The 12678-nt window shown below is 40.3% G+C and overlaps 1 pseudogene; it reads left to right on the forward strand.

The window, feature by feature from the left end:
- The window catches only part of LOC103735973, a 42634-nt pseudogene extending 32858 nt beyond the window's left edge, over positions 1-9776 (forward strand).
- The last annotated feature ends 2902 nt before the right edge of the window (positions 9777-12678 follow it).

Below are 12678 nucleotides of genomic sequence, written 5' to 3' on the forward strand. Positions count from 1 at the left end.
TGGTGGGGATATGTTATTTTGGTTTTTCATGTTATTATTTTTTCTCTGTGATTTTGACATGTGAATTTCTTTTGTAGTTTCTGACTCTTGTATGATACTCGGGCCTTCAAGTTTAGTTCTGCTTCTTTTTGTAAATTTTATGTGCCTTTGTGGTTTCCTTTTTGGGTATGAAAGCTGATCTGTCTAAGCTTCCGGTTCACTCTTTTGATTTTATATTGGAGTGACTGGATTGGTTTTGTCTTCAGGAGTTCCCACAGAGGCCCAATTCAAGTGAGGGTCAGATATTTTCAGGCTTTCTCCTAAGGTCTGGATCCCTCCAGGAACGATTTTGGCCTCAGGAATTTGGGGGTTGGACTGGCCTGGGAGCCTGGCCCAGGAAAGATCCTGGTCTAGGGCAGCTGGTGGTCGTGCCACCAAGAGATGCAAAGGCAGATGGGGCAGGAAGAGGCCCCAAGGCCTCCTGGGGACTGCACTGAGCTGGGTTGGTTGGCTGCAAAGGATCAAGAAGAGGAATGGTCAGCCCCAGCATCCCAGAAAGAGTCTAGCTGGTGGTGCAGGCCCAGGGAAGCAGAGGGAGGTGAGGGTGTGGCCAGGCCCAGGAGCAGAGCTCCTGGGGCCCAGAGAAGGCACTATGTTGGTCTGGATGAAAAGGATCAGGGAGAAGTATTGATTCCCCAGGTGTCTGGGGCCCCAAGACAAGGAATGGGGCGGGGCACAAACTCAAAGGAGAGAACTGTGGCGGAGATGGGAGAGTGAATGAGGCTGGGGGAGTCAAGGAGGGGAGGGCGCTATGGACTTACCCGGGAGAGAGGCCTGAGTATAGGAGAGAGGCCTGGGGAGGGTCCCTTTTTTTTGTAAAGTTTTAAAAAAACTTATTGAGAATTTCATACATGCATATAAGGTTTTTGTAGCAAATCCACACCCACTCTCTTCCCTCCAACTCCTCCCATATCTCCCCATCACTTTTTTCTGACAACTTCATGTAACTCTTCCTTTTTTAATGGGGCTTTTTGCTACTCTAACATTACCCCTCTGAAGAGGTAACCCTAAAACCTTTTAGGGATCAGATAAAAGCTCCCAACTACTTTGACATTTTTGGCCTTTGGAACAGAGTATGTTGCTAAGAGGCCCATGGACATTTTGACTTTTAGCCAAGAAATTGGCTACTTTTCTTTGGGATCTTTTTAGCACTAACTGCCTAGCCAATTCCTACCTCCTATTCTTATCACACCATTGTCTGGAAAGGTTACCCAAATTGCCAGTAGGGAATCAGGACGCAGACCACTCTGGCTTCTTCCATGCTGACCAGGGACACAAGGTGAGACAATTGGGATATCCCTTCAGTGGGTCTATCTAAAAGACTCCCAAATTGCATAACTGTTATCTGTAGGGAGAAAAGAAAGTCCTTGACTAGTGAATAGGAGATGTGAAGGAGAGTAAAGGCAAGAGTAATTAGCATTACAAGTTCTAGACAGGGAACTAGAAAAAAGTCAAATCTTGGTCTGTAATACTGTAGTGCACACCTGTAGCTAAGGGAGACAACCCACTATTGTTCTAAAATGATGGATAAATTTGTTTTCTTCCCCTATCTAGAAGCCTTTGAGAGGGAACTGACACTGATTCTAGCCACTCCAACAACTATCAAAGTGCCTGAAAGCAAATCTTGAATCCATCCCTCTAGAGTCCAGCCTTGGAAGACAAAAGAAAAACAAGGAAGAACCCAATAGAGGGATGTTTTTAGAAGCCCTTGTCAAGAAATTCCAATGGACTCTGATATGAACATTTGAAATTTGCCCTGTATCTGACATGTTATATTCCTGATTACAACTGTCAAAATAATTAATTTGAATTAATGTTCTATATCCTGGTTGCTAGCATCACAGCAATTGCAGAATGAGGCCAGTTTTTGAATACAGAATCGAATCAAATTGGGGGAATGTGTAGGAACAACTCTAGCTGTTGTTGTTGGATACATGTTTTAACTGTTTACAGAGAAAGATTATCTCCCCACCTGAAGAAGAACTTGTAGAATGGGGAACATAGTTTCTTAAGCAGAGAAAGCTGAGGAAGCCCAGAAGCAGGACTCCAATGGTGATTTTTTTCATTTATTTTTATATTTTGAGAATTTCATATATAAGCACTGCATTTATATTGTTTCCACCCTTTCTTCTCCCTCTACAATTCCTCCCATGGCCCCCTTGATTTTGTGAACTTTTCTTTATTATTGCTATATATAATAGAACACACACACACACACACACACACACACACACACACACATTCTATTAAGTCCACTTAGTGTAGTGACACTTTTTCCTTGGGGGTAACCAACAGCTAACAGCTGTCTAATGGACTTAAGACCCACTCACTAGGAGGAAATTCATGCTTGATACTGTAAACCTAGTCAACTACCAGTGGTTGGAGTGTCTCCATAGAGGAGAAATTGCTGTTACTATCTAGGGGTATTGATCCATTTGTTTTTCTCTGCCTATTAAAGAATTGAAAGACAAGAAATACCTCAGACACAGCAGAAAGAAATAGGTAACAAATGTTATTAAAGGTAAAAGAGACACACATACATATACACACATACACCGAGAAAGACTCTTGGGCTAGAGAGATGGCTCAGCAATTAAGTACATTAGTTGCTCTTGAAGAAGACTGGGTTCGAATCCTAGCACATGATTGCTAACTCCAGTTCCAGGGGATCTGATATTTTACTCTGTCCTCCACAGCACTGTATAACATGGGTGTACCTACATACATGCAGGCATAACATTCACACATAAATTAAAAATAAATAAAACAATTTAAAAAAGAAAGACTCTCCACAAGGGGAGGGGGAATTTAGAAACTGAAAAATCCAAAGCCCCCAGGAGGGCCTGGGTCTTTTAAATGTTTTTGGTGGGCTTCCTTCCCCTATATTGGATTTGTCAACTTAAACAAAGAAGAGAAGACTGATAGGTTTATAGTTCCAAACGAAGTTGTGTCCAGGTCTGGTCTCTGGTTTGAACCAGTCAGCTGCAAAAGAGGCCCTGCTGGCTAGATAGGGGCCCTCAGGGCCTTTGTCTTGGACCAATAAGAAGCTGGAAATGTGTCATATTTATTACTTACCATAGCCCCCTCCTCTTTATCTTCCTGTCACAAGTACGGCTGGCTCCTAGTCCCCTATAATACCTGACCAATATAATTTCTAACTATACTCTAAATATTAATGCTTATGTCTGTAAATAAATGTAGCTCTCAGCACTCTGCAAAGAAGTTTCTTTTGGCAACAGATGGAAACTGTTATTTATAGAGATCCAATAATGGTTGCTAGACTATACATCAATGGTTTTTCAACCTTGAAAGTTTGGGGGAAAGTTGTCTAATATCTCCTGGCCTATAGACTTTCTTTCAAGAGGGACTGCAACAAGAAGTATTTTCTTGTTGATTCTAGAAAAATCAAAGAAATTAGATCATGAAGAAGGCCTTGAGGCAGCTAGAGCCTTGCCAGGGTCAGGAGGAAAGCAAAGGAAAATCAGATGCTGTCCAACCTGCAAAGATAAAAGAATTTGAAACAAGAAAGAAAATGATAGCGATACTGTTCCACTACTAAAGATGAAAGAATTGAAAAAGGCCTCCAGCCAGAGAAGTGATGAATCTATTCCAAGCCAACTTTCTCCAGTTAGGGAAGATTAGGATAAAATACCAAAGCATAAAAGAATCTCTGGACAACCTAATGTTAAGGCTAAGACTCTTATCTGGGATGGCCAACTTGTAAACTTAAATGACACTATCTGGGACCTAATCTGTATCCCTAAACCAGATAAATTGTATATATTCATGAGCCATGTAAAAGCTGAAATCTTCCTGGAACATAGGAAATAAGAGAAACTCAGTTAAAGCCAACACAAGGAAAGCAATGTGAAGATCAAATAAGGGCAAAACCTATCCATCTCCCCAGACAACCACAAGGGGAAATTGTTGACATTTGAAGCAAAGCAGCAACAGACCCTCAATACAGTTAGGCACTGTGGTGGTAGTGGTGAGGTGGGCATGGTGACACTTCTATTTTTTCCTGTTCTGGGATGGAATGAAGACCTTGTTCATTCTCTACCCCTGATTTACATCGCTGACCCTCAGAGACATTTGAGAGTAAGAATTGTCCAAGATCTTTGGTGGAGCATTCTGAAGAACCTAATCTTTTGCAAAAATGTTTTCAAGGAAAAACTAAACTACATAGAACACTGAGTTATATAAATTGTATTACATATACTTTAATAAATTGTATTAGAGTACGAGTAATGATCCTTTAAAAGCAGAAAAAAAACTTAATTCTCTCAGAAGTTTCCACAAATCCTTACTAAATACTCATGGCAATAAGCTTTGTAACATATATCATAGGCTTCTGAATGGCATTTATCCAGTTAGAATTAGAATCATGAATTAGCTTCTCAATATGAGGTTATTTAACTGGGTAGACCTTTGTAAAGGATTTCTTGGTCATTAATATAACTGCTTAAACATGCAGAAAAAAATGAAAGAGGAAATGTGGAACTCTAAATAAAAGTAAATTAACAAGAAAAACTTCCTGCCAGGTGAAGAAACTGCTGGGAGACTCATAAGAGCTTTGAGACACTCCCAGAAACATGTGGATAGCCATTGGAATATCAAGTCAAATCTGATGTCCAAACACATTTAACACTTTCTGTCAAAAGCAGAATTGGTCATCTCAATATTTATTCGGTCAGAGAAACATATCTGACATGCATGAAATTTAACTTTACAGGGCTAAGTGTGTTCTGATGAAATATTGGTATTTAGAGATGCAGCCTTCACATAAAAATAAATGTCGTTTCCTATTGATGTGAGGTTGCTAGGAGATATGCTTATTTTTTTTTTTTTTATAAAATAGGTCATGTTAATCTTGGAAAAGAACAAACTTTCACGAACATACTTTAGGCAGTCATATTGACTGAAAAACATCAAGTCTGTTTGAAGTTATGATGTGGTCACTGCTACTGCACTTCCTAAAGGGCAACCTGAAAGAAGAAACGAACAGACAAACTCTGGTAAATTACATATAGCCCATCCCTGGGGTTCCAGAGAGATGAAGTATATTTTGGGAGAATGTTGATTTCATCAGGTTTCCATATAACTAGAACAGTGGTTGGAACTCAGTGATATCTAAAGGTCTACGTTCTTAAAACCAAGTAGTAAGCACACCAAAGTTCAGTTAATTATGGCTTTCCAGTTGTGCAATAAGCTACCTTAATAACTTAAAACAACAGCTAGTTATCTGACTCTCAATTTCATAGGTCAGCAATTTGAACTAGGTTCAGCTAAACAGACATTCTTTTTTATTTTAAATATTTTAGTTATTATTTTTATTTTACGTGTATGTTTGTATTGCCTGCATGTAGGTAAATGTACCCAAGTTGTGCAAGGCCAGCAGAGGACAGAAGAGACTGTGGGATCCCCTGGAACTGGAGTTATGGACAGTTGTTAGCTGCCATGTGTGTGCTGAAATTTGAATCTGGGTCTTCTGCAAGAACAGTCAGTGTTCTTAACCAGTGCGCTGTCTCTCCAGCCCAACAGTCATTCTTTATTTTTAAATAATATTTTAATTATTATTTTTATTTTATGTGTAAGTGTATTGCCTGCATATATGTAAGTGTACATGTGTTGTGCAATGCCGGTGGAGGTCAGAAGAAAACATCAGATTCCCCTGGAACTGGAGTTACTGATGGTTGTTAGCCACTGGGGGATTCTGGGAATCGAACTGGGGTCCTTTGCAAGAGCAGCCAGTGTTCTTAACTGCTGAGCTATCTCTCCCTAAACAGTCTTTCTTTTTAAAAAATATTTTATTTATTATTTTTATTTTATGTGTATGCATGTATTGCCTGCATGTAGGTAAGTGCACCTGTGTCGTACAATGCCTGCAGAGGATGGAAGAGGCTGTCAGCTCTCCTGAAACTGGAGTTACAGATGGCTGTTAGCTGCCATGTGGGTGCTGGGATTTGAACATGGGTTTTCTGCAAGAACGACCAGTGTTCTTAACCACTGAGCCATCTCTCCAGCCCCCGGTCTTTCTTATCTTTGCTGGTCTTTGCTGGTGTTATGGGCTGGCTTATGTCCCCTCTCCAAAATGATGCTTAAATATTAACCCCCAGTATTTCATATGGTTATGGTATTTGGATATGTGAGGTGTTTTCAGAAAAACAAGTTTAAAATAAAATCATTAGGCTGGTACCTAGTCTAATATGAACTGGTGTCCTTATAAGAAGAGGCAATTGGACACAAATCCGAACAGCAGAGGATATTGTAATACAGGCAAGACACCATATGAACCCAAAGGCACAGTCTATAAGCCAAGGGAAGAAGACAAACTGGAGTGAACCTTTCTCACATAGTCCTCAGAGAGAACCAAGCCTGCTGACACCTTCATTTGGAATTCTAACCTCCCAAACTGTGAGAAGATAAGCTTTTGTTTAACTCAGTCTGTGCTACTGCCCCCTGTTCAGCCACACTATTGCATGACTAGAGCAGCTCTCTCAGGAATCTGCAGGTAGCTGGTATCTGGCCAGTCCACTGATGTGAGGCTTCAGCCCGGACAGGTGAAGGACTCAGGGCCTCTCTACATGCTCAGCTCCTCCATGCTCACTTATGTGGCTCCTGAAAATTTCTAAGAAAGCAATAACAGGTGCTCTAAGGTCTCTTGAGACTCAGAACTGGGCCAACATCACTCTCGCTATAGTCTATTGATCAGAGCAAACCCTAGGACTAGTCAGATCCAAAAGGTAGAGATAGACTCAACCTCTTGCTGGAAGGAGATACAGGATGCTGGGCTCCCATCCTCTTCTACAGTGGCTATTTGATATTCCAAACACATTTTCCCTAGATGGGATAAGTTAGGACTAGATCATGCTCAACACAAACTCTGAAAATATGGCAAGTCAATACTATACACAAATCATTATCCAATAATTAGGACTAGGTTGCTAAAAAACCATAGATGATTATAAGTGTATTATATCTTTATTAAAAATAGTGTTTTACTTAGATATACTGGACAGAAACCTGATTCTAGGTGGAGTGTTTATGGCTCATCTTGAAAGTAGGTCTGATAATGAAATATTGGCAGTAACAGGGAGCAGCCTTCAAATCCCAAGTTACAAGGGGTTGATACTAAACCACATTTGCATGTAACTGTTATTCCTTCCTTCTTAATTCTATAGTCCCTTGCTAAATACTGGTCAACATTTCCACACATTCCCCTGACTGCATGTTCCCATACACCATGGCTACCTTTAGTTTCAGGAGCACCAGGACAATGAGACATCAGCCTGATAGACCCTATGGAGAAACCCAGCCTCCAGCATTGGCTAGAGCACATTTGGCCCACGAGTGAGGGTTATGTAATTTCCTCAGCAGCCCTACCTCCCTAAGCTGATTTGATGACAGAAAGGCCATCCACTGATTGAGAAACTACATCACTCTTCCACATTGTACAGGTGCAAATGAGCCACACATGAGCTACATGATGGATGGATGGATGGCTGAATCGATGTGAAGTGGGGCAGTAAGATTCCTGGACTGTCTTAGAGACATCACAATCAGTAAAATCTTGTCCTCCTGAGTGTGGTGGCCAAAGACACAGGCTAGATGGGCATGGGGACCCAGGACTCCCACACGTAGTTTTAAGTGGGTGCAGCTTATTTTCAAGGTGCTGTGAAAGCCTTCTGTGTATTCGGCATTGCCCCTTTGTTGTTTGAGAGTGTCTTGAAGCCAAGTTTGATGATTTGAGGATGAGGAAGAGTATGATGATGACTTCTCTGAGTCTGAGGATGTCATGGAAGATTTGGTTGCAGAATATCCACAACAAGTAATAACCACTGAGAATGCAGATGAGACCACTGTGGAGTTAGAAGAGCAGGGTAAAAACCAAGGAGGTTTTGAAGATGCAGATACTCAGGAGGGAGATAACATGTGTTAGCCAGGTGATGATGAATATTTGAAGGTCATAAAGAAAAATAAATATGTTTCTAGCCATATTAAAGATCCAATAACAATTGATGCTCTTGTACAACTCCAGAACAGTTAGGAGAGCTATTGTCTACTTTGAAATTTTGATGGTGACTGATCTGTTTACTTGTATCATGATCCATATCAATGGGAAAAATTAAATAAAGAGCTTTTGGAGAACAATTTTTCCTTAGTGGGGGGGATGATGGAATTAACAGAGAAGTCATAAGCATAAGTAAATCAGAAAAATGAGAACATCTGTAACCCATAGGGTTCTGGTCAAATTTTCTGTGAAAGCATGCTAATCTAGATGAAGGTCCTCAAGAGAGAAGACTTATTCAATGTCTTGGCCTGCATGAGGGCTGTGGATGATGATGTGCAAATAAAAGTAATCAAGAATGGGGAAGACGTGGATATTGTCTTAGAATTAATACAAACCTGCATTAATTGCTCTTTTCTGACTGTGGATTCAGTGATTTTTCCCTGCCATGATGGACTGTAACTTAGAGTTGTAAGCTATAGTAAACACTTTCTCTCTTAAGCTGCTTGATTTTCTTAGAGCACTTTATCACAGCAACAGGAAAACAAGTAAGACAAATTCCTACATGTTTGCTGTCAACACAGAGAAAGCTTTGGTACAAGTGTGTAAAGAGATCTAAGACCTGAGTGAGGTTTTTAGTGATAAGCTTAAGTCTAGAGCAGAGTGGCCTGCCAGACACTTTGACCCTGTTCTCTAGGATGGGAAATGTCATAAAGTGAAATATTGGATACAAAGATGATTCACTTTCCTGCACACTATGCTGACATCATTGAATCCGTTCATTTTTCAGATCAGTTATCTGGCCCCAAAAGAGTATGCTCAGCCTTCAAATCTACCTGACGCTAAGAGGATACTATTGCTCATAATTATGTGCCTGGATCACTGACACTTAACCAAGGGATGAGGAGACTTTTCTGCCTCTGATAAGTATGGTGCTTTACTTTACTGATAAAACCCTGTATTAGTCAGGGTTCTCCAAAGAAACAGAACCGGTAGAATGAATATATATGTATAGAGATTTATCAGCTTAGCTCACAGGATAGAGTCCGAGTAGTCCAACAATGGCTGCACCACACTGGAGAGACTGAGAATCCATAGTTGCTCAGTCCACAAAGCTGGATGCCTCAATAGTCCCAATCTGGTGCTGAAGGTCTGACAAATTCCAAAAGATTGGCTAGTCTTTAGTCTACAACAGTAAGACGAATTCACCAGCGAGAGAGAGGGTAAGCAGCAAGAAGCCAGGTGTTCTCCTCTGCCTTGAGCTTTTGTACGGGTTGCCATCAGAAGGTAACACCCACATTTAGGGTGTGTCTTCCAGCTTCAGATGATCCAATCAAGAAGATCTCTTTCATTTCAGTTAATCCCAGATCCAGTCAAGTTGACACCCAGGATTAGCCATCACAACCCCCAAAGTTTTGACTCAACAGAGAAGGTAAATAAAAAGCCATGCATGCCAAGGAGAGAACAAGAAGCTGTACAGATTCCTTGTTGAGGAGAAAAAAAAAAAAAAAAAGAAAGGAGCAAAGGCATGAATAATGAATGAGAAAAATCCCAATAAACATCTCAGGCTGGAGGAAGCTGCTCAGATGTGGGAGCAAAAATTAGAGAAGAAGCAGATGAAAATGATGCAGGTCAAAGTGAAAGCCTTGGAAAGTCATTGAAGAGATCCCCGGAAACGATGCAGGTCAAAGTGAAAGCCTTGGAAGTCATCTCAGAGATCCGAGCCTAATGCAACTTGTAAGATCAGCTCACAGGAAACAGACAGCACAGTCCATTTCTCAGCTTGGGTTCACACTCTTAGTAACTGGGAAATCTTTATTGTAGCATCTGTTCTATTGGTTTGGAGTCCTAACAGGGTTGATGATATATCAAAAGGGCTCTGTTTTGGTCATTTTTTCTCGATAAGGAAAATATTTAGATAACTTTTATGTATGCGGTGCTTTTAGTACTTTGGTATTTGAAGAATGACCATGAAATGTATAGATAAGCTGTTGCTTTTTGTTGAAAGAGGCTATTAGAATCACTATGGAAATTGATCGCAACTCAAAATTTCACACATAACTATTGGACTTGAACAATCAACCTTTGACTTTTAAAAAGAAAATATTTTAATTGATACTTTGAGAATTTCATACAACATGTTTTAATGCTATTCAGACTCTCGCCTTCCATCTTATCCCCATCTTACAAAACCCCTAACCTGATTTCATGTCCTCTATTATTTTTTAAGGTCTATGGAGTCTAATTTGTGTTTCCCAATGCTCTTGGGTATGGGTCTGTCCCTGGAACCTGGTCAACTTATTCAGCATCTCACTCTGAAAGAAAGCTGACTCCACCTCTCCCAGATGCCACCAGTTGCCAGTAGTTCCTTATCTAGGGCTTGGGGTTCTTGTGTACTTCATCCATGCTAGGTTTTTGTCTGGCTTGGGCTTCTGCATGCTGTCTTAAGTGCTGTGGGTTCATATGTTCAACTGCTCCGTGGTGTTCAGACAACATGGTTTCCTTGTATTAATCCACCACCTCTGGTTTTTACAACCTTTCTGCCTCTTCTTCCACAATGATTGCTGAGATTTGGGAGGAGAGGGTGTGACATAGGTGCCCTATTCCATACAAAACATTCTGTAGACTGTTATTTTCAATAATTAGTTGTGTCTCTGTGTTTATCACCATCTGCTGTAAGAAGAAGCTTCTCTGATGAGAACTGACAGATACACTAATCTATGTGACCTCTCTAGCCACAGGCCCTGATAAGAGTGCCAAGTATGGACTTGATCCTGTGAAGTGGGCCTTCAATCCAATCAGAACGTAGTTGGTTACTTCAATAACATTCATGCAACTCTTGCACCAGTGGGTATATCTTGCCAGACCAGTAGACATTGTAGCTTTTAGGGTTCACAGCTGGGTAAGGTTGATTATTACTTTTGTCTTTCAGTGGCATGCATTGCAACTTCTACTATTATGAAAGCTAGCCAGGAGAGATGAAACTCAAGTTAAGTATCAGTTTGATTTCATCATGTTTTCTTGACTCACATATGTAATGTCTTCAATACTGATGTCTTGCCATCAAGTTCTGGTGAGTAATTAAGAGTGACGGCAATAGCTAGTATTGTTTGAGGGTCTATGAAACACCCCCTCATCAACAACTCCACAGGGTCAGTTACTGGCATTGGACTTTTCATTTGCTAGCCTTTGGTATACAGTAGGGGCATTGTCCCTTCATTGTAGGGTAAACTTCATTTAAACTCTTTTTATATTGTAAATGTATATATTTTAAGAAGCTTCTATAGTAGTAGGTTTCCATATGATTTTTTCAAAAGGCCCCTAGTGTTGCTTATCGCTCCCCATAATCCCTCCTCATAATCCATCCTCTGCCCCGCCTGCTTTTCTATTTCCCCATCCCATTTAACCCTTCCTATTTCATTAGTCTCCTTCCACCCTTTATATAACTTCATTTTATATCCCTTCCCAACTAACAGCTCTCTGCCATGGCCCCTTACTGGTTTCCTGATCTCTATAGATTTTTCCAATTGAAACATCTCTTAAGAATTGGAACATACATATCTTAAGATTTAAAGTATATTTCAAGCAGACATGAACTTAGAAGACTGGATTGAAAGCAAAATGTCTGAAAGACTGGTTATTAGCTATTAATGTTTATGGGCAGATTTCAATAATTAAAGGCACCATAGTAAGTCATTATATGTTGAAACCTGTGTTTCTCAAGCACTGGTCTTTGAAAGCACAGTTCCTTTGCTTCACTCCTTTACAACAGGCTGTCTAGAACCTTGAGTGTTTCATTTTCAAGCCTCTCCCTGATTTATAATTAGTTAATTAATTTACAGATCGAATAAAAATATATGCTAAGGGCCTTCCTACTTGCAGAATTCCAGGAACATAGCAGTTAACAAAATGGAACTGATCTCAATCTATGAAGTCACAAAATCTTAGGAGAGAAGCATATATTCACTTAGTGAAATTTCACATAAAACTTAAGTGTAATTATAAAAATCCCTTGGAACTTAACACAAGGCATGCAACAAGACAATATACATGCAGCAAACATGTACTGAGTGGCTCAATAGCAGCTTGTTAATGGCTAGGTCGTGGGAATGCCACTGTCAATGAGTAAGACATCCCCTTTGTATGGGAGACAGACCAAAAGATCTATTAGTTAATGAATTTTAGACAAAGAGTTATCATTATTGCTTTTGATAAGTGCATGTATTTGTATGAAGGAAAGACATGAACACAAAATCAGACAAAGTGGGTCTCTTTAGAGGCAGTGATTTGACAAGGCCATGCAGAGATGACATTTAACCTGAGAAGTAAAGATGAGACAAGTTGTCATTTTAAGGAGAGCTAGACAATCTCCAGAGAAAACAGGAAATGCAAAGGCCCAAGGGGTAGAAGATCTTACAGGCTGGAGCAGGGGTTTTGACTATAGACCAGTGATCAATCGCTGTGAAAGGACCTGGGCCTGATGGAGCAGGAGCTAAATCATACAGGGCTCAATGGGAAGCTGAAGAATTTAGATATTTTTCTAATGAATGGGAAGCCAGTGGAGTAGACGATTTGAAGTAGAGAATGACATGTCATAGAATAAAGTTTGTGGAGAATGGAGTGAGAGGCTG

This window comes from Nannospalax galili, unplaced genomic scaffold (genome assembly GCF_000622305.1).
Source record: "Nannospalax galili isolate Female #2095 unplaced genomic scaffold, S.galili_v1.0 scaffold277, whole genome shotgun sequence".
Classification (NCBI taxonomy): Eukaryota; Metazoa; Chordata; class Mammalia; order Rodentia; family Spalacidae; genus Nannospalax; species Nannospalax galili.